Raw genomic sequence first — 21,616 nt, 5'->3', positions numbered from 1 at the left:
GCCTTGATAATAGGAACAGTCAGTAGCATTACATTCCAAATAATCAATGTTCCTTATGATCAAACCCACAAAAGGTGGAGAATGAACACCACAAATGTGAATGCAAAGGGAATAAAGTTATTTATCAATTTCAATGGAAGAGTATTTTGTACCAGCTCTACTCTGGTACACGAATGTACTGAACTTCCTCTGTTTCTCCTGAGATAAGCTGGGGTATCTCTAGGGTTGCTCTTGCTCCTTCTCCTGTCCTAGGTTCTCCATGACTTATGGAGACTTACGGAGCCAGAGACTTAGAAGTTAATGCACCCTCTCTAATAACCCTATTCAACTACTGTCCCAGCCTGTTCAGCTTTGCACTATGCAAACTAATCCCAGGTGGGCTGGGAACAGCTTTTACTATGTTCAATTACTGCCATCATTAAGAGGGTCTCCCCTTTGGAAAGGTACACAGCCAAAACAGCAGGAGCAAACTTGTACTGTCACACATATAAATCTGATTATCTCCTTCTTGCCAGCCCCACCCCTGCATTAGATAGCCATACAATTTCTGTGAGAAATATTTATATATGAGCAGATCATCAGCTAATGTGAATTTGATTCAGTAAAGCCATTCTGAATATCTTTCTGTATTTTCATTATTTCTTTCAGTGAACTGTGCTGAAATGATTTTTTTCTTAAACGTTGCAACTTCTCCTTTTTCAAGCTTTTCTTCCAAAGTCATTTGATTCTAGGCAGGGGTGAGAGGAGACTTTTAAATGCTGCTCTGCATGTACTAGCTGGTGTTTCTATCTATATTTTAAGAGTCTGCTGGTTTCTGGAAATATAAGTTACTCTTCAGATGATCATTTTCCCTGACTCCAATGCAGGCTTCTTGTTAAAATTTTACTGAAAGAGGATAACACTATTTGTTCAGAACAGAAAAGACCAAAAAATAAAAGCAAGATGAACTTTCACATTTTTTGATGTCTTAACTAGCACCATAATTTTCCTCTTCTCTGTAACTATAACCATTAGGAAATACATCACAGTTATAAAAAATAAATATCAGCTTTCAAAAAGCAAGAATTCAACATAGGCAGTTTAAGAATTAAACAGCGTCTTTTCCACTCTTTTTGTGGAATAAATGACCACAGCAGTTGAGAAAGTAGCACTCTACTCTGCAATTAGAAGTGATGGATAAAATGAGAGTAGAACTGCAAAGCTGTCATTTTCAGATATTAAAAAGACAAGCATTTTTCTAAGCTAACTGGAAAAATCATTTGCTCATCTACTTATTCTGCTTAGATGTCAAAAAAAAAATAAAAGCTTTATAGCATTTAACATTTTAATGATTCTGGAGAAAGAGCAAACTTGGGCCCAATTTTCCTCTCATCGGACATGACAAGAATTTTTGTCTTTGAACTCAGAGTAAGTGGACTTAGATCCCTGGTTTTAAAGGAAACTAATATTTGAGAAGCTGATAATATAAATTTAGAATATGATGTCATGGTTATGGTGGCATAAATTTGGAGTTAAAGTTAACACTTGTTAGTCATACTAAATTTGGACAAATTTGTTTCTTTTCATCTTGTGCTTTCTTCCAGTTTATGAACTTTCTGAACAATTACAGATCTGTGAGACAGACGTCCAAATGCCAGGAATGAACCACACAAAGATCCGCTTAAAAAAAGGGCCAGGGTCAACTTTCCAGTCCCCCATTAGACCCATGTTAGGCTTACAGTTCCCTAGGGCCAAAGGGAGGAACTTCCCTCAAGGCTGTGACCTTTGTAGTAAGCCAGGACAGTTTTGATGTTTTCCTTGAAAGCAGGGAGTTCCCCTAGTTTTGCACAAATGTTTCAGATATGGGGTCACTGCTAAGCTGCAAAGTAGCAGCAAAAACCCCAGTTCCAAAATTCACATTTTTGAGAAGAATTGGTCAGTGAGAGCTCACCTGCTACAGCACATAAACCAAACAGCTTTTCTGTTAAACAACTGTGTTAGTGTGACAGAGGGGTCATAAAAGGTGGAAGCTCTGGGCTGGGTTCTCAGCTCCTGGAAGCTTCATGGTTATATTGGAGTCAATGGATCAATGTGATTTTCTCCATGAGAAGGCTTGGCCATCCAAGGCATTAAAATGTGTCCCAGGACTTGTTCTACCAAAGCCATTTAGCAGTTCTGCCAGCACAGGACAAACTGTGCCATGTTCTGCAGAACTTAATAGGTGCAGGGAAGTCCCCAGACTGCCACACAACACTGAACTGATTAATGTTCACATCATAAATAGTGGCCAGTGCAGCACTGCACTGAAAGGTGATAGTTCTTGTCCCAGAGGGACCCCGTGCCAGGCTGGCAGATGACTGTTGTGCTGCTCTATTTGCCAGTACTGCTCCTTGCCTGGGACATCACCTCTGAATGTGTGTTGAACTAAATACTAATGAATATGGCCCTGTCACTGTGCACTCTCAAATTCCTGAAAAATAATGATATTAAAAACTATTGTCCTTATCTAAATACTGCTCTATTTTTCCTGTAAAGGGCGTTAAGTAGTTTTCAGTGTCAGTTCTAAAGAAAAAGCTGGGAGCCGTTTGTAACCCTGACAGTATTGTCCCAAATTGTGAGTTATGATCCTGCCAGTCATGATGCTGCCCAACCACATGTAGCCACTATCACTGCATCACCACAGCTCTGCAGTAGCATATTCCTCAGCCAGATTAATTTTATACCGTATTTGAGGAGGTTTTTTCCCCAAGAGCAAACCTAATGTTCCTACCTGCCCTTTAATCACTTCTGGTTCATAGCAATCTGTGTCAGAGAACATTATAACAATAATATATAACTCTAGGGAACACTGATATTACATAAACTGCAGCATAATACTTAACATATTAAATTCAATTTCTCAATTTAGCTATTCTCTGTCTGTTTTACTTGGCTTTAAACTAAACAAATTTCCAGTGCCAAATGCAGCAGTTGGAACTGACCACCTACAGCACAAGATTAAGGAAATGAAAAAATGCTGTGTATTTGTTCTGAAGCTAAAACCTCCTTCTCTTCAGCAAAGGAACTTCATTGATTATAAACCACACTGCTTTAAATTAAATAAAATGGAAGTATAATGAGCTATTGTGGAGTGAAGTATAGTTTATGTAAAGTTTTTCAATCTCATAAACTCTAGGGGAGGTCACTCTCATACTAAAAGAATTTCCCAAGCTTCTCTACGAAGAAACATTTATCTGTAAACCTGGCAACTTTATTATAAAAGAGAGTACAAATAGTGGAAGGGAGAGAAGTTGATTTCGGTTCATTTGAGGACCTTTTACTTCTTCATATTTACCCTGTCTGTAAATAACATCTTCCTGAGAGTGTCACATCTTTTGGGGCTCTATGGAGCAAACCCCTGGTTTGCCACTGCAGTCAGACCTCCAGAGGCTTCAGCCTCTGACCAAGCATGTGGAACACAGGAGCCACATCCTTCAGCCTCACACAGTCTCAGAACTTTGTCAGCATCTCTCTAACTACTGTAGCATGAAGCTACAGTAGGAGTTGTGGAGGAACACAACTTTCTCTGTTTGCCCAGACACAGAAGGTGACCCACACCTCTTGAGTTATTCTGACTCCAGTGTGTGTGCTCAACAGGAGATGAACAGCAGCAGATGAGAGAAAACAGACAGACTCCAGAGGCAGGGTGGCCCTGATGCCTATTTCTGTCAAGAGAAAGTACATACTTATTTCTGAGACTTGCTAGCTCACGCTATTTTTAATGTTTATCCAGCCACCTAAAACAAGGAAAAATTAAGGTGTAAATTCATTCAGAAATGTAATAGTGGAGTCATTATGATGCTTTCTTGAGGACAAGTACAGTTGGTTGGAGGATGTAATTGTCTAGTTAGCAATATCTTTCTTAACCTAAGTTCTATTAAAGTAAAAGAAAATAATTTCATTACAGTTTGTGTGCTGGAGAAGAGCAATAACATATAATATTATATAATATATTATAGGTGCTGCTCTGTGAGCTCTCTTCCACCCTGTCTGATTTAAACCTGATATTTAATAAATCATTCAATATAGAATTTAGTCTGTCCTATATGTCCACTGAAGGAGCACGACTGAAGATTCTCCACAATGTTCCACTCCCATGTAATGAAAATAAGTTCAATTTTGCCATCTATTTTAAAGCTTGACTTGCATACTTGTATTACTGCATACTTGTGAGAAATCCAGGAAGTCTGTTCAAGCTACAAGTCAGCTCAGAGAGGAGCAGAAGCATAGGAGAAGAAAAACATAGTACATGTTCAATGCCTGCTGAGTATGGAATCATCAGGTCACTTGAAAATACATAAAATTAATCTCAGACAGAATACTGGAATTTTACTCAAATTATAACCATTTTGAATAAATAATTTCCAAACCAATTTAAATGGTGGTCTTCATACAACTCCTACCTTCTCTACTTCATTCTTGATGAAGTTGTAGTATATTGGATAGCTGCTACTAAGCCTGTTCTTCTTTTCACTGCACCAGATGCATGCATAGTAGCCATGAGATATCACCAGGAGTAAAGGGAGTTCTGTAAAATTAGGGAAAAGAAGAGATTCTACAGTAAAAAGTCCATAAAGCACCAGCACATCCTGGTTTACCATGTCCCTATTCAAGGTAAAATGTTGAATGACTCTCATGAATGAAAGCATCAAGATTTTTGACTCATTTCAGAGAAAGTAAATAGCCACAGACCACTTAAGAAATCTCAGAAAGAGACCACGCTACATTGTAGATCTACAGTTATGTCAAGAAAGACAGAGAGAATTTTTAAATTAAAGAAAGACCAAAAGGCTGAGAGCAGGCATCACTAGAAAGGCCATGGGGGTGAGTTATGTATTAAGCACTAGAAAGGTCATGAGGGTGAGTTATGTATTAAGCTTTCTGAAAAGCCAGCCAAGAATTACTATACAGCCCAATGTGGAAAGTTTTTTTTAATATCCTTCTCTATAATGATAGAGAAAATTAAATTCTAGTAATTTTATAGTTAACACATTCCCAAACTGTTAGTTTTATTCACAGAGATGGTTCCTCTCAATATATTTTACTAAGCTCCACTCTAGCAGATTGGTAATTGTGGCTTCAGTCCAACAAAGCACACATAGAGGTGAACCTGTGAGTAGTTGAATAGATTTTAGTGAAGTATAGATATGTTTAAGGTATTCATACACTTAACCGTTTTGCTGGACTATGGTTTAGATGAACACCATCTCTATATCACTCCATCAGCCTGTCCAGCAATGCAATGAAGCCAGCAAAAAGTTAATGTGATTGTTAAGTCATTGGAAATAGGGCATGCACAAGTCTAGGAAATCATCTTGTGGAAGCACTTGTCTGAAATTAGTTCTTGCTTTTTCAAATTAGCTCATTTTTCTGAATAAGAGAGCTGACTATTCTGTCCAAAAATGGTGAAATTAAATAAAATTAACATACTCAGTGATTAATCAAAAGAATAGGTGGCACCAGATTGCAGAATAAGAGCACATTTTAAAGGAAAAAGGCTGTTCAAAAAACAAATGCAAAAGATATATGTGTTTTGTTAACAACAGAAAAATAGTATTATTCATGTGGTTTTTTTAGTTCTGAATAATGTCCTGCTAATTAAAATTAGTGTCAGCTAAATTTCCTGGATAACATTTTAGCAACGATAAAGAAAACAATCCAAATTTCCTTTAAATACTTTGCTGCACATTAGAAATAATTATCAATTAATTTACTTAAATACCAGGCTTGTGCTACCATAGTCAATGAGGCTTGTATTATACAGCAAATTAGATTGCAAAACCCAAGCACGATCAGAAGGCAAGGGCCTACACTGAAAAATCATGAAATGGTGCTGAGCTCTACAGGCAAAATTATCCCCAAGGATTTGTGTAGCACTGGACCAGTACCCTGGATGGGCAACCAGAGGTGGGGGCTGATAGAACACAGTAGGAGACAGAGCATTGCAGTTGTCTAACCAGGCTTGAGCCTCTTCCCAGTGAACAAGATCAAGGAGTGAACATTGACAAAACTGCCTGGGTGATTCAGGAGATTAGGTCCCATTTCAACATGCCTTAGGTATTCAAGTCTTAAAGAAATCTCAGGATACTTGGGCTAGAAAACACAGGTTTTCTGAAAGAAAGCAAAAGATACGTAAAAACTCAGATAGGTTTTTTACTTCTCTAAAAAAACTCCTTGGTGTGCACCTGGGGTCTTAAGCAACTTTAAGACACAGGTTATTTCATTTAAATTTTTCTCTTTCTTCTTCTACCTTTGAGAACATGGTTCAGAGGCTGTTGAAATCAATGAAAGCCTTTCTTTGTATCAGTGGTTTTGAACATCATTTGTGAAAAACCATCGTGCAGTTTGCAGACAGACGTCTGAGCACAAGCACTACACTTTATTTGCACTCTGTACCTGAGTCAGGAGACTATTTGAGATCTCACATGAGATCTTCTCTAATCTATCTTGCTGGTTGTGCACAGGAGCATTATCGATAGGTCCACATGATTTTAAGAAGAGTAAGAAGGTAAAAGTTTACTGAGTTACTGTTTTTCCCCAGGTGATTAGACAGGGACTATAGAATTTCCTCTACCTATTACAGTAGGATTACTGTAACCATGATCCAAGGATATAAAAGAAGCAGGGAGGAAAGTTGCTTTCATTGAACACTTTGAGGTGGAAAAGGACCTATTCAAATCTGAAAAGGCACAACAAATCTTCATCTAAATAAAGATTAGAAACAATTGGTCCAAGTTCACTATGAGAAAGCAAAGCAGTTACATAATCTGATCATCCCTTCTCCTTCTTTCAAAGTACTGGAGTTTATATTAAACCTCAATATTAAGCCTTTTGCATCAGGGTGGAGAAAAAAAAGTCAGCCAAGAACTGTGGGGAGCTAGTTAAAATGAAAGTGGAGGATATTAAAATGTCCTATAACCTCAATATCTCTACTTAATCCATGGAAAAATTCCCTCTGTATCCTGTTTCCTATGCTTTTTCTGAAGTTATTTTCTATGTGTAGAAAACACATGAAGAGGACATGAGGTCCATGAGAACCGGGACTGATACTTCTAATTTCAGTATTTGTGAGGCAGAAGCACAGGGAAAAGTAGCATAGAAAAAACAGGAGAAAACTGGAGAGAACAGGTTTTGGGGAAAAAAAACTCAATGTTGTAATTTTTAATGTCTATTCATAGTTTCCTGCATATTGTTTCTCTCAACTGCAGCTGTACAAGTCAGGACAGGTATAGACCATAGATTTTCAGTTTTATATTAGTTAACTTAGCTTCTTTATTCTGTCAAGGTTCTTTTCATGATGAAAATGAAAGGGGAAGGGGAGTTTAAAAAAAAAAGTCTTGGAAGATGTTTCCTTGAGTGCCATAGCTTTGGTTGGGTTTGTATTTTTTTTTCCCTAATGGGCACAAGATGAAATTTGCCACAAATATTTTCAATCCTACTAAAGAAATCTATTCTCTTTTAGGTAGTGTTTATTACAAAAAAAAAAAAAAAAAAAGAAAAAAAACAGGCATCAGGGCTTGACCTTAAGTTCCAGGAGGCTTTGTGAAAGTAAATAGAAAAGGTATTTTAATATTGAATTGAAATGACAGGATAGTGTGAGTGTGTGTGTACACCAGACATTTCAGGCTAATGTGAAGATACCTACTTTTTTCCTATCCTATTTCAAATAACAATTACTGTAATTTTTCTTTTGTTTGTTCCTTGGGATATTTTCAGTTTTTAGCTATATGTTCTAGCTTAAAACATGAATGAAAAGAGTTGATATTTTTCTATGCCACAAAGATCTTAGTTTTGTTTAACTTTAAACTTAAGTAGTTTAGTAGTTTTAACAGTGGTTTTTCATTGTGGAGTAAGGACCTGAAGAAAACAGCTGCCATATAATGTGTAGAGGAGGCAGAAGATTGTTATTCTTCTGAACTAGAATATCAGAAGTTCAAAGAGTGAAATAATGTCTCATAGTCTAATATGTTCTTTATTCATAACATAATCTGTCTGCACACTTCACGTTTTCCCCTTGGCCTTGCAGGAGAAAAAATTGTCATTATATTTATGATTTGTTACACATAAAATATATTTTATTTTCATTTATGTAATTTATATTACATTTGTAAACAGATGCATCCTGTCTAAGCAATGCACAGCAACCTGAGGGACCTGGGGGTACAGTGACTCATTTAACAACCAATTACCTCGGAAAGATTAGGAAATTAAGCTGTACCTGACAAAGCTATTGCTGAGTAAAAGATTCTGTTCTGGTTTTCTTTGAATGTCTTTGCTTTAATTCCAAAAAACATCACCAATATCTGATAAAAAACATTACATGACAGCAGTGAGAGCAGACTTAAAGCATGCCAAGTGCTTATTAAAGAAAGGGGTTTTTTTCTTTAAGATAATTTAGACAACTCCACAGAAGGAAATTCCAGGTATTACCTCTGTTTTAAACTATGGACAATTTTTTGGTCCTGAGTCCTAACAGTCTTATCTTTCACGAATGAATCAAGACCAAAAAGATGGACTTATGTTTTGTGACCTTGTTATAGTCCAGTTTCAAAAAACTGTTCATCTCACCTGGTGGGTTCAGAATGACCCTCAAAGCTGGTGCTCACCTTCATCCTTCTCTCTTTTACACATTCATCCTTGACCCAGTGGAAAGGTTCAGGTGCCAGTCAGGGACTGTCTGGGGTCAGTTTTCCATGAATGTTATTTCTGGACTCTATCAGAAAGAATAGCCAGTATAATACAGAGACCTGAGTCAAGTATCTTTAATTCAGTACTCATGTCCACTTGCTGAACACTTGCATAAAAAAAATGTTTCTACTCTATTTTCACTGAGGCTATTACCGATAGAACTGCTTATACAATTTTTCAGTCGCATCTTGGTAGCTTGACAGGAAGTGACAGCACAGTGGGAATAGTTATCTATATTTCCAGACAACAGCTCTGCTGAATCACTGCATTACCCCTTACTTAAATGCATTGTTAAATTGAATTTAAAGGTTTCAATTTGTGACATGTGTCTTACTGTGGTTTGTTGGGGGCATTTTGTTTGTTTCTTTGTTTGCTTCGGTTTGAGTTTTTGTTTCTTTTTTTTTGTTTCATTTTTTAGCTTGTTATTGTTTCTTTCTTTTTTTGTGGAAATGACAGAACTTCCATCCTGCCTTTTTTGAATTTCACTCATCCCGATGACATATTGTTTCACAGCAGGGTATCAAGAAAGATCAGATAGACCAGGATCAGATAGATCCTTATCCTGAAATGGAATTTGCATGCAACAACCTGACAAAATGTCAGGTGTTGACGAAAATGTTGTTGATTCTTTCCACTTTTATTTTGCACAATTTTAGAAGTGAACACAGTAATCTTCAATCCTCTCGTCTGCCTTTTAGCAGTGCATGAGCCTGCATAGCAGCTCAGCCTGCACACACGGGAAAGAGAGACATTTACAAAAAAAGACCAGAATCCTTATTTGGAATAAACCATTGCAGTTTTATCACAGACCATAGATATCAGCTTAGGATATGACTACTTCTAACTCATAGAAACTGTTTCTGCAAGATGCATAAGCTATAATTGTCCCTATTCCATGATTCCTAATTCACCTTATTTTCTTTGGAGAAGTGAAAGACAAATTAGCTGACATACTTAGAACAGAAATGGGTATGGGAGTAGCATGATACCAGACCAAGAAGTGCCAGAGTGAGTTGGCAAATAGATACCATGACTTAATTCTTTAATTATCTCTTCTGAAGAGCAACACTGCTGAAGTTTGAATATCATAAAGCCCTTAGCAAAACTTGTCTGAAGTTGATTCATTTGGTTTCTCGTTGAGCTTGTTCCTCAAGGCTAATCTGCATCTCTAATTGTGTTTTATGTGCTTGGAATACAGTTTACCACCTTTTATTTCTACCATTGCATTAAATGATTCAGTAGTTATTTTACAGCTTAGAATAAATGCTCTGTTTATAAATATTACAATAAGCCTATGCAGTAATTCGATTGTCATTCAATCAAGAAGCTGAAAACTCAGTCTTCAAGCTCAGAGGTTTAGAGGTGAAAGCTAACAATATCCATACCACTCTGGGCAAGATTGAGACCCTTATTTTCAAATACACAGAGGAGCAGGAGAGGTAGAATTCCCACAGGGCTGCCTGCCTTCTGCATCAAGCCAGAGCTGCAGTCTTTGTCATCCTGTTCTTGAAGAACTAAGATGTCTGCTGATTTGAGTCTTATGCAGATGAACTTTTAAAAGTGCCAGAGAGACTTCTGCCCTGCAAAAATAGCTGAACTATCACTTAGTATATAATATACACCACTACCTCCAAAACTGTTCAAATTGAGAATCTTCCTGTGTCTGGGAGTGCAGGAGAGATACGCGTTACTGAGGTGTTTTTCACTAAACTCTGAGCAAAAATTTGGCATAAATTTGTTCCAGAGGTCAAAAATCCACTTCTTAGATGCTCAATCCTAGTAAGCTTGTTTCTATTCATGTAGAACCATGACACTTATCCATCTGAGCTGTGAGGAAGACAGTTCTAGACTTATCTCCCCTGTACAGATGCCAGTGAGATGCTAGAGGAAACTACCCCTCTGCAGTTAAAGAACAGAGTTTGGCACATATTGGTAGGGTACAGGGCAAGTTCCATTTTCTTTGATCATAAGTTTATACATCATCTTAATCAAAGTAACACACTTTGCAAAAAGAGGGTAAGGAAAACCACTTGTCTGTGTCGGTGTGTTAATACTTCTCCCTAAAGACATTGGCTTTTCAGAATGTTTGAGTTTTTCTGTTCTGCCTCTGACAGAGAGTGCTTTTAAAATAAAAAGAAAATTACAATCCTATACATGTAAAGCATCTCTGTGTACTCAAATGACTTTAAAAGTGATAAAATATATTCAAGGTAATATTCTGTAGTAAAGCAGCCAACTCTGAGCATCCCACATCAGTAAAGGGAAATAAAGTTGCAAGAGATTCTTATTGATTTAATGCCATTCCTACAAAGACGGTATTTAACATGATGTAAGTGTACATTTATAAGAATCTGGTACATAAACATGAGACAAATCTACTGTCAGAAGTCACAGAAAGATGTGGGTAAAGTGGAAATGAAATAATGTGTTCATTTGTACAAGTAGAAAACAACTTCCAATTGAAACTAGGAGGAACATCACAGTTCAAGAAAGTAGATTATGCCTTCTGAGAGGGATCTGTCCAGGGGTGAGATGGTTCAAGACAGGGACTTTTTTTCTTCTAACTTGTTTAACTGTCCTATTACTGAAGGTGAATTAGCACAAACCTGGTCAATCTCAGATGAAATGCAAATTTCTTGTAACTATGTGGTCCAAAACAAAAGGATTAAAATCTGTGAGTATTCCAGCCCTTCAAGAAGTGATAAAACATCATGTAAATACACTTGAGCACAATCTATTACTTTTAATCCACATACAATACGTTATTTGACTCTAATGTACACATAAACCCCCTCTTTACATTCCTTCAGCTTTCTTAGAGTGATGCCATGTTAATCTGCTGAAGGTCAAGCTGAGAAAATTGAGGAAACAAAGCCAGTGCTCTTGGGAATCATGTCACGTCACGTTGGGCTCACAGACAAATGGGCATTAGCTGTAGATACAGGTACTTGCCAGTTCATCAAACTCCTTCATATGTCTGGTATCTTATCTTGGATTATGAATTATTGCATTCAATTTAATATTTGATAGCTTATTAGTGTGCAATTGTTTTCATATATTTGTACATTAAATACAGAAGGCGTGGGTGTAAACTGAAGTACAATTCTCTCCCTGTGCTACCTTCCTGTCATTGGCCACAATAGAGATAATTGTCCTTTATTATTGTGGGTAGTAATTTTATCAGGAAGTAAAATTTGAATTTGTGTCTTTTAAAGAATTGTTTGTGTTTTATCCCTCAGTGTCTCATTGTAACTTTTCTTTATAGCTTGGGAGTTTCATGACTCAGAGAAGCACTAGAACACAGATATGTTGACAGATTTGCTTTCTGTCATTTAAATTGAATCCATTTTCTAAACCTCTAGATAATACATTGCTAAGACATATCTTTCCATTTCTAAATACCTCCTGCTTTTTCTTCAGTTGTGAAATAGTTACTTGTTCCACCACACTCGAAAAAAAAAATGTAAACTAATATAAATATATAAATTATACAAAACCACAAAAAAAACCCCACCAAACCCAGTCCAAAATCAAAACACAAAAACAAGAACTATATGCAAAACTAACAAAAAAAAAAAGGAAAAAAAGGAAAAAAAATTTTTTAAATTTTGTTAGGGCATTAAGAACAATACAAATTGCTTTTCCTGAGAACACAATCAGACAAAAAGGATTGGGTTATTCTAAGTGTATGGACAAATAAATAATTCTTTCTGTACCTTATGCTACAAAGAATTTAATTTAATCAACTAAATATTAGTTTTCTATATGAATTTCTATTTTGGATGAGGAATCAGCCTTATAGTTGATCCTCCTGAAGCTGTATAACTTCTTTTTTTGTCTACATATTAGAATACCTTAGCTGAAATGTTGGACTGTGTTTCTTGAAAACAATGAGATAACTCATAGCCAAAATAATGAAGAGGGGACAGATTTACACATCTTTTCTTCCCTGTCTGCTTCTGCTCTTCAGGGGAGCATTTGATACAGCACCATTCAGACCACACAGAAAGCACCATAAATCCCTCACATTTCCTGAAGTGGCTGCAAGGAGACCTGTGTCATTTTGTTTATCCAAAATACTTCTGTTTACTGGTTTCATCTGGGCATTTAAAACTGTTCTATACTGTTGCAGGTCTTTTTGATTGATAAAAACTTGAAATAGGGGTAGAAGCATTACAACAGTGATGAAAAATATAAAATTGTGGGAAAAAAGTGATTAAGAGATAATCAGAATTATTTTTTGCACCAGCAAATGAGGAATGGACCTTGTTTTAGGAAGAAAGGAATGAAGGATTTTATTTTTTATTACTCTTGCTCTTCATTAAGCTTTGCATTTCTTTTTTTTTTTTTTTTTTACTATTTCCAGACATGAAATGGATGATTGCAAAGGTGTTGTGATAGTCTTTGGACTGATTCTGATTTCTTGACCAGGAGCACAAGCTCTCTCATGGGAGCATTAAAGCAAATAGAGAGATTTAAAAACAAAGTGAAAAATATATGAACAGATGCAAGAGTTAAAGATTTGGGCTTGTCTAAAAGAAGGGATAGTCATAACAACTCACATACATACAAAGCAGTTTGCCTTAGTGGAGAAAATAATATATGCTGTTCTCTGTACTGGGAATGGGATAAAAATAATAGTGAATACTTCAATATACAAGATGCAGGCCAGCCTGGGAAAATATTTTATCTGAAAGGCTAATAGATATTTAACTCCATCAAAAAGGTGGTTATGAGACCACTGCTTTAAGAATAGCTTAGGCAAACGTGTCAGAAATACTGCCAATGTCAGACACTCACAGGGTTGGCCTGACCTTAGCCTAGAGATGAACCCTGCAAGTCTTTCCTAGACTCATTGCCTAAGATTTAAAATTGATCTTATTGGTAAAATGTAATACAAGGACTTAGGATCTTGCCTGTGACCTAATTTCCTTCATAAGTAACACTACAATAAGGATCAGAGGTTTACTGGATTACCAAAATATTAGGTAAATTAATTTTAATGCTCTAATTTAATGAGGACGTGATCCATAATGCTATAGAAAAGATTGGAATTCACTTTCCTTAAAAAAAGAGAGGTGGAGGAAAAGAATGTTCATCCTTGACTGACTGAGAAGGCTAATTAAAAAAATCAGTATTTTTCATTCAGTTCTCTGAAAGATGGTTTGTTGTGATTATTTTTCGGTTCTGTGTTCATTTGATACAGGAAAATCTTCAAGGTTTTTACAGCAGTTATATTTGAATGTGTTGCAAGATCAGTTCTTGTCCAGCTGTCCAGTCCCAGCTCTAGTTCAGAGCCAAAACTGCTGCATAAACCTCAGCCTTCAAAATCATATTTAGCTGGCGTGGATTGGACTTCAGAGAAGCTATAAATGAACACGTCAGTGCACACAGACAGTATTAGCAGACAGAAATAGCTGATCTTAGATGATGCAGAAGCTATTTAAGGAAAATTAAGTTACATTAGTAGCTCGTCTGAGAGCAGCAGATAGTTTATGTTTGCCAGACATTTTGACTTGAGAGAAGCAAGGCTGGATGACTTTTAAGAACAGAAAGTAAGGCAGGATAAGGTTCAGTAAAGGTACAGAATAGAAGAAAATGTCCCATCTAGTAGCAGAAACTTTAATTGTAATGTTATTAATCTTTGATTACTGGTCTTTATGATGAAAATGTAATATATTGTGAGAAGAGAATGATTTCAAAAGGAATGACACACACTATGCTGGGCACTGAACAACTTGTGCAAATACAAGTTTGAAACTGAATCTTGAAGACTTTACTCTCTAAGGAGACTACAAAGACTTGAACAGATACCTGACAGAATATATTGTCTGTTGGCCACTGTCCACATGCCTCCTTGTTGACTGTGTGACAAGCACGGTTACTCCTACGTGAACTTTGCCAATGGACAACTGTTTTCAAGACTGACATATAAAAAGGCAAACAAAAGATAAATGACAAGAGTGTAACATTTCAAATGAAAAAAATCTAAGGTAAATATGAAGTTTTATTATATGGCTTACTACTGGTGAAGCACATTAAAGTCTGGCTACTCCTGAGCGAATTCTGACTCCTTTTCAGTGGTGACAGAAGCTGGGAGCCTGTTAAAGCAACCTGGGATGCTCAGTATATTTGCTTCCATTTTTATTCTTTGCAGCAGCTTTTCATAGAACACACTGCAGACAGACATCTGAGGACTTTTATTTCTCAGAGAATACACCAGAGCTGGATGGCTGAGAAGAGAAAGTGCTAAAGGTTGACTTCAATGGGAATGTTCCCTGCCGAAGGTGAAGATTTGACCCAGAAAGGTTCGAGTGTATTTCTGAACAAACTGAATTATCGTTTGTGCTTCACAAACATGGGGCACCTAAAAAAAAAGTGCAAAAGTTTAGCTCCCAGCCCACATGTTTGAATGAAACCATTTCATGTTATTCCTTAAAAAAAGCCCTTCTATTTTATTTCCAAACTGCTGTGAAATGTTATACTCAAAATAAAAACTGTCTTCAGCCCTGAGTTGTATAAATGCAGTGGATTAGCCCTGCAAGTTGCTTGCTGTTTAGATGTTTATTAATTCTAAAATCACCTCTTTCCATGAAACTCTTGATTCCTTTTTTACTAGCATTTATTTGCACAGTAAGAACATGTTACTTTTTAAGAAATTGCTTTAAAATTTGGACCTTATTCTTTTAATACAGCACATTTGTATTGAACGAAAATACCACAATCTAAATGATACAAACTGTATTTGGTCATGATTAATGAAGACTTGTTCCTCCTTCCAAAGAAAAACTGTCTGCATCCTGGCTCTATGATATTCTTATCTATGAAAATATTATTTTCATTATTCTGAAATATTTCTAATCTGCCTAAATTATCAGTTTGTTTAGGATTATTTGATCATTATTGTTTATTTAGACCAGCACTTAAAATTAGTTTCTAAAACCTCTGACATATTTGCAATATTTGGGCATATTTCAAAATACCTTCTCTATTTTGTTCTGATGTAATCTATTTACTGAATCTAAATTAATTGCTGTGATTTCTCTTCTCATATATATTTTTTTCTGAAAATTTTATATAGCAAATGAGCAAACAATGATTTTTGTCTATCTAATGCTGATATCTACAGTATATTATATGTCGATCTTAGAATGTTATGGTTTAGTTTGTTTTAATGTATTGACTAAATTTCATATTGAATATTGAAAAGTTAAATAATTAATAGTTATTTATCAAAATAGAGAAATAGCCAATGTACATGTAATTTTGTCATGTTGTAGTATTTAAATACTTTTCACTACAGATCAACATATTCCTGTTAATAATCAAGCACATCTTGTATATGATTAAAGGTGACCAGTTCCAAGAAGAAGAAACATGGAGAGATGCACTGTAAGAAATGAGCTAATAACATTAAAATGTGGGAAATCATTTTCGAAAAGTCTGAATCCAGACTTGTGCTTTATAAATCACGACCCAGAAGTAACTGGGGATTCAGCCAGATCTCATTAATTGCAGAGGAAGAGAAACTATAAAGTCTGAAATTTATGTAAAACCAGTTCACTGGTCTATTCTTTTATGGGAACTATTTGGAATCAATCTGTATCTGCAACTCTTCTATGGGAAATGAGTCGAAGAGCTACAGCAGGTGCTTTAAAGTAATAAGGGATTTCCTATGAAACCCAGTGGACTGATGACTCACCAGTTTAATTATGGCCTACTCTTCTGTTGTAAAAGCAGGACCATCATTTGTAAAAGGTTCTTGTTCAGTAAATGAGTTTGAACAGAAAATCTTTTACAGGGAAAAGAAGATACCCATATTTTATTTTAAGAGGTATAGGATTTATAGGGAACATCTTCAGACTACTACAATGATTAGTGTTGTCTGAGTATCCCCAGAGTAACTGGATGGAGAAGCAGTAACTCTTTTTGTGCAGTCTGGCTTTTCTTTATTTTGAATTTGTGACTTATTTTTCAGTTCAGCCATTTGATTTATTCTTAAATTATATATATATATATCCCAGGCAGACATTACCATAGTTCATACTGCTTCAGAATGGTTGGAGTGTTTTTGTGTGGTTTTTTTTTCCATTAAAAAGAAGTGGCTTAAATTACAGTTACTATTTCTTAATTTCACAATACCATTCCTTTCTAGAAAATTGCATATAACTTGGAAATAGGACAGGCTTTATAAATGGTGAACCACCTCTTGTAGCTGCCAATGGGACTTTTACTATTTACTTGGAAAACCACAATCTTTCACCCCATAAAATGGGAGATAAGATCTACCATACCCACTGCATCTCTGCTATAAGCAATAGACACCTCAGATCAGATGATACAACTTGCCATCCTGACAAGCAATAAAAATCTAGGGAACCATAATAGCTGAATCAGAAACACCCCACTCTTTACAATATTTATTGCAAAGTAGCTGTTTCTTTTGAAAACACCATTGATGTAAGTGAGGGAGGCTCTGGTATTTAGGGTGTGGTAGAAAAAAAATTAGGCAGAATGGATTTTTTCATGGACAGATAGGTCATTTAGCACATCCTTGTGTTCATTTTTTAGGTTGGGTGGTTGGTGTCATTTGACTGCTCTACTCAGAAATCATTAACGTGATTTTGCCTGTGTCTGTCATTGTCTAGCACAATGCATCTTCCTGATAAAAGGTAAACTTTTGGTATCTGGAGGGTAAAGGAAATAAAAAAGAGTCATAGCCCATATAAATCAAGAGAAAAAGGGGAAAAGGAAGCCACTTAGAAGAGTAGGTGTCATTGATTGACTGTAATTTTAAAGGGTCTTTCTTATGATGGACAAATTCTTGGAGTGTTCATTAACTAATGGAATTATGGTAGCAGATGACTGCTGTCTCCACAGAACATCAGGTTAAAAAGTGCAGAGGAATAATGGGCTTTTCTCTATCATGGATCAGTGTCCTCACTGTCTGGAGCTCACTCAAAGACCCTGGAAGGGATCAAGGGGTTTTCACTATTGAAATTCATGTTTGTGCTTTCCTTTTCTTCAGTAACAGTATGCACACATGAACTAGGGGACTAGGTGGGGAAAAAAAAAAGGAAATATCACTGTCAGAGAAGAAAATTCCCCTTCTGAAATTCCTGCTCAAAGCATCAAATGAAGTTGAACTCAGAGGGTTAAGCTATAGAAGAACAGCACCTGGCCTTTAATACATTCAATTATCCAGAAAACAAAATCAATTTTGTTTTTGTTAATAGCACTGAAATATGCATTACACTATTTTAATTAAAGCAGTCTATTACGCTTGCCATTCAGCTCATTCCTGCATATTCCCTTAGGGCAGTAGTCATGTACTGTGATAAAACATAATGAAAATAATTTATAAAGGAAACAATACAATAAATCAATCTGATGCTTAATGAACCTGCATTACAAGAATGGATACAATATTCTTTTTTAGAGTATGTAGTGCATTTTCCTCAAATGACTGGAAGAATGCCCTACAGCACTTAAAAAATAGCACCTTGCTCCATCTCAGCATGCTTTTAAAGCACTGTCACTTGCAATTTAAGCAAATTTTGGCAAAACAAATAGAAATCTCTTTCATTTACACTAGGTTTCTGATTTTTCTGTTATTTTAACTTTAGTCAGATTCATCTGCCTCATAGGGACACCTGTAGAGACCACAGGGATTCGACTCATATGCATACTTCAGCAGTCAGCTATTTATTGTCTGTATTCCAGAGACCTAAATTTTCTAGCTAAGATCAAAGCTACTCAGGTAAAATTCTCAGCTTTCCATTACAAAGATGGACAAAAATAACAGGAAAACTATTGCCTTTAATTATTTTTATATATATATGCAAATGACCCTTAAGAACTTCTTTCATGTTCAGCCAGTGATTGGATTTGTTGATTACCTTTATGTGACAACTATCTGGGAATATCTGTCAGTACATGATGTTTCATTCAGTGACCAAATGTGTGTGCAACTGTCTAATTTAGTACAGTATTTGTCATTTCTGTGAAATGTGGCTCGTCTGCTTGTCTGCTACAAGATCTGCTACACTTGGAACAATCCTTCCTTTAGAATTTGATCACTCACATATTTATAGGAGAATTCAATTGATTTAGCAAAGTAGATTGTTCAGAAAAACTAGGACAGCAATAGTGAAACAGATCATACAATACAGTCCAAAAACTTTGAGAGAGGAGTCACTCAGGGTGACTTGATCATGAATCCTGTGGCCACAGTCTACAGGTAGTCTGCTAATCCTGTATTAAATAATGTTTTCCCAAGATGGTGGATAAGGATTGAGTAGGAAGAAAAAAGAACTCTACCTATGACAGCTGAATAAACTGAAATTGGCTGTGAGGCTGTAACATGTTGTGATACTTGAAGCTCACCCATAAATTGGGAACAAAGGAGAAAAAGTGTGTGGAGGTCATGAGAGATAGAGTAAAAATTCAACAAATTTTCTCAGGGTATGGTGTTTCCCCTTTTTCATCGCAGGGATGGAGTGGCTGGAACATCCTTTAAGTTAACTAAAATGGCATAATGTATTTATTTAGATCTTCCATTTTTCCATTTAAAAAAAAACCACACAGAAAACCAGAGGGGGGAGTACCACAATGCTTTTCAAAAAAGATAGTCAAATGCTTCTTGCAGAGGCTTGAATTGGGCCAAGAGGGGAGCAAATATCCTCCAAATGATATTTTCTGAAATGCTATAACTAAACCTCTAACATACCTGAAGGCCTTGTGTAATAATTCAGGAATACAATTTATTACTCAGGTTATTCATAGTTTTTATGGAGGAAAAAAAGAACAGACAGAAAAGAATGGCTCCAGTAAGTATTATCAAATACTTAAATGCTGTTAGAGAGCAGTTCCAGAACTGTTAGCTTTTCATGTTTTCTGTCTTCTCTCACACCAAATCACAAACCAACTCAGGAGCATAACGGGAATATCTAGGACAAGCTGCCGAAGCAGAGTTGCAAGAGCCACTCCGAAGATTTCACAGACACCCAGAGGAGCAGGGCTTGGCCGGCAGCCAGAAGAGCCCGGCAGGAATCCTTTCCTACGGCATCATCTGGTCAGAGCTGCATCAGCTCACACAAAAGCTGTATGAAGCTGTAAATCCCCACTCACACTGGGGTACAAATTTAGCAGGAGACAACAATCCCTGCCCCTCGGTGGGGCAGCAGCCAACATCAGCTCCTCCATAACAGCTTGGCCTTTTGAGAAACAGCATCAAACAGCATCTCCCGGTGTTGCAAAATTTGCCATTGCCAGCCCTGTACCTATTACTCTGGGCAGCTGTTACAAGCTCATCCTCTAATTTAGGAGAGAAGGTTTAATACCTTTGGAAGCCTGCTGATACATGGTATTAGATGTGTCTGAAGAAGGCCCAGCTCCCCAGGTTACCTGCCTTAGGCAGGTTAGAAAGACAGGCTGACCGCTCCATGGTTCTATAAACCATTTCTTATCTCAAATGTTTATTTCTTTTGCTAAGAGAACCAAAAACCCTTTTGCTGAATTAGAGGAGCAGACGTGAAATGATCAAGTAAAGCTCCCACAGTCTGGTAGGTGACAGAAATCCATTGCATTTTTTCCTTCCTTATATTCATTGTTTCTACCATATGTGACTTTTTCCTAGGTGAATAATTACTCTGCTTGACAGAAAGTTCTCTGGGAAAGTGTGTTCATATATGAAAAATGGTCCTAAATGGAGTGATTTCAACTCTCTAACTCTTGCCATGAATTCTCCACTCCTCCAGCCCCCTGTTTTCTGATTGCTAAAATGTTTTCAAAATGGAAATTGGTGACTTTTCCCCACTTTAGATAGCACCATAACAGTACAAAAGAAATCCAGGCATTTCACTCAGTCTTGAGTTTAAATTACAGACAAATCTTATCATTCCAAACAAAGCGGAAGGTCTTTTAGGTCAGTTGTTTTCCCTTTTAATGATTAATATACTTATTTTAGATAGAATAGAAATGGATAAGAATATAAAACCTGCAGGTTCACAGAGAAGGGAACTTTTATTGCCCTCAAAATTTTGTTTCTCCAAAGGTCCAATTGTAATTATTGTTTGGATGTTTTGCTTACCTTTTTCACTTTTCTTGATGCTATTAGTCAAAAAAAACACTGTAGTTGATAGACTATTCATTCAGGTAAAACAATTGTATTCATATGCCTTTTGGTATGCTCATTGTATTTAAGAATGTAGATGATTAAAGTAATTTTTTTTTCCTAAAAAAACCCTGGCCATTCATTGCAAATAGTCCATCTTATTCTAACATTGCAAAGATAGACAGAGGATACTCTGTTCAGAGGCCAGAGAAAAATGTATGGAATAAGCTATACTGTACATTTCATTTTAAGTTAATTGAAACATAAAGTGACAAAATTACAGAAAGTGTCAACCTCTGTCAAATCTATATTGGACATGGGTGAACTGAAATCCATGACACAGTCAAACTTGGACTATTTTCAACAAGAACGAGGAAAGAGGCAGATCTCTGATAAGTACACAGCAACCACTTTCAATCCAAATGTTGAAACTCACTGAGAAGTCTGTAGTCTGCAGACAGTCTTTCCTAAAGTCTTTTCTTGACCTTGTCAAAACAATGTTTCGTAGGGTGGGGTTTTTTTGCCCACAAGAAAAATTTTGAAAAGTGTGACAGTTATCCTACAAAGAATTTTCATTTTGAGAAGTATGGCAATTTCACAAACAACAGGAAAAACTGGCAATTAATGGAAAGTTTAGGCAATCTTTAAATGTAGACATCACCCTATGTGCATGCTGTAACACACATGTGCTCATTTCTGTATAGATCCAGTTCTGCTCTCTGTTATAAATCAAAGTCAGTACCTGAATATAGAATATAATGCAGAAGGGATTTTTGGCCCATTGCCTCTTTGGGG

The 21,616-nt window shown here is 36.3% G+C and overlaps 1 long non-coding RNA gene across 1 annotated transcript; it reads left to right on the top strand.

The window, feature by feature from the left end:
- The first annotated feature begins 14,882 nt into the window (after positions 1-14,882).
- On the top strand, positions 14,883-17,755 carry LOC113969080. The gene is made up of 3 exons (XR_003534740.1): positions 14,883-15,014; positions 16,059-16,098; positions 17,278-17,755. It is a non-coding gene; the product is annotated as an uncharacterized LOC113969080 (long non-coding RNA).
- The last annotated feature ends 3,861 nt before the right edge of the window (positions 17,756-21,616 follow it).

The sequence above is a fragment of the Neopelma chrysocephalum genome, unplaced genomic scaffold (assembly GCF_003984885.1).
Source record: "Neopelma chrysocephalum unplaced genomic scaffold, ASM398488v2 Primary Assembly neopelma1_70, whole genome shotgun sequence".
NCBI classification, from domain to species: domain Eukaryota; kingdom Metazoa; phylum Chordata; class Aves; order Passeriformes; family Pipridae; genus Neopelma; species Neopelma chrysocephalum.
Note: the sequence above shows the minus strand (reverse complement) of the source record. Positions and strands in the feature narration are given on the sequence as shown.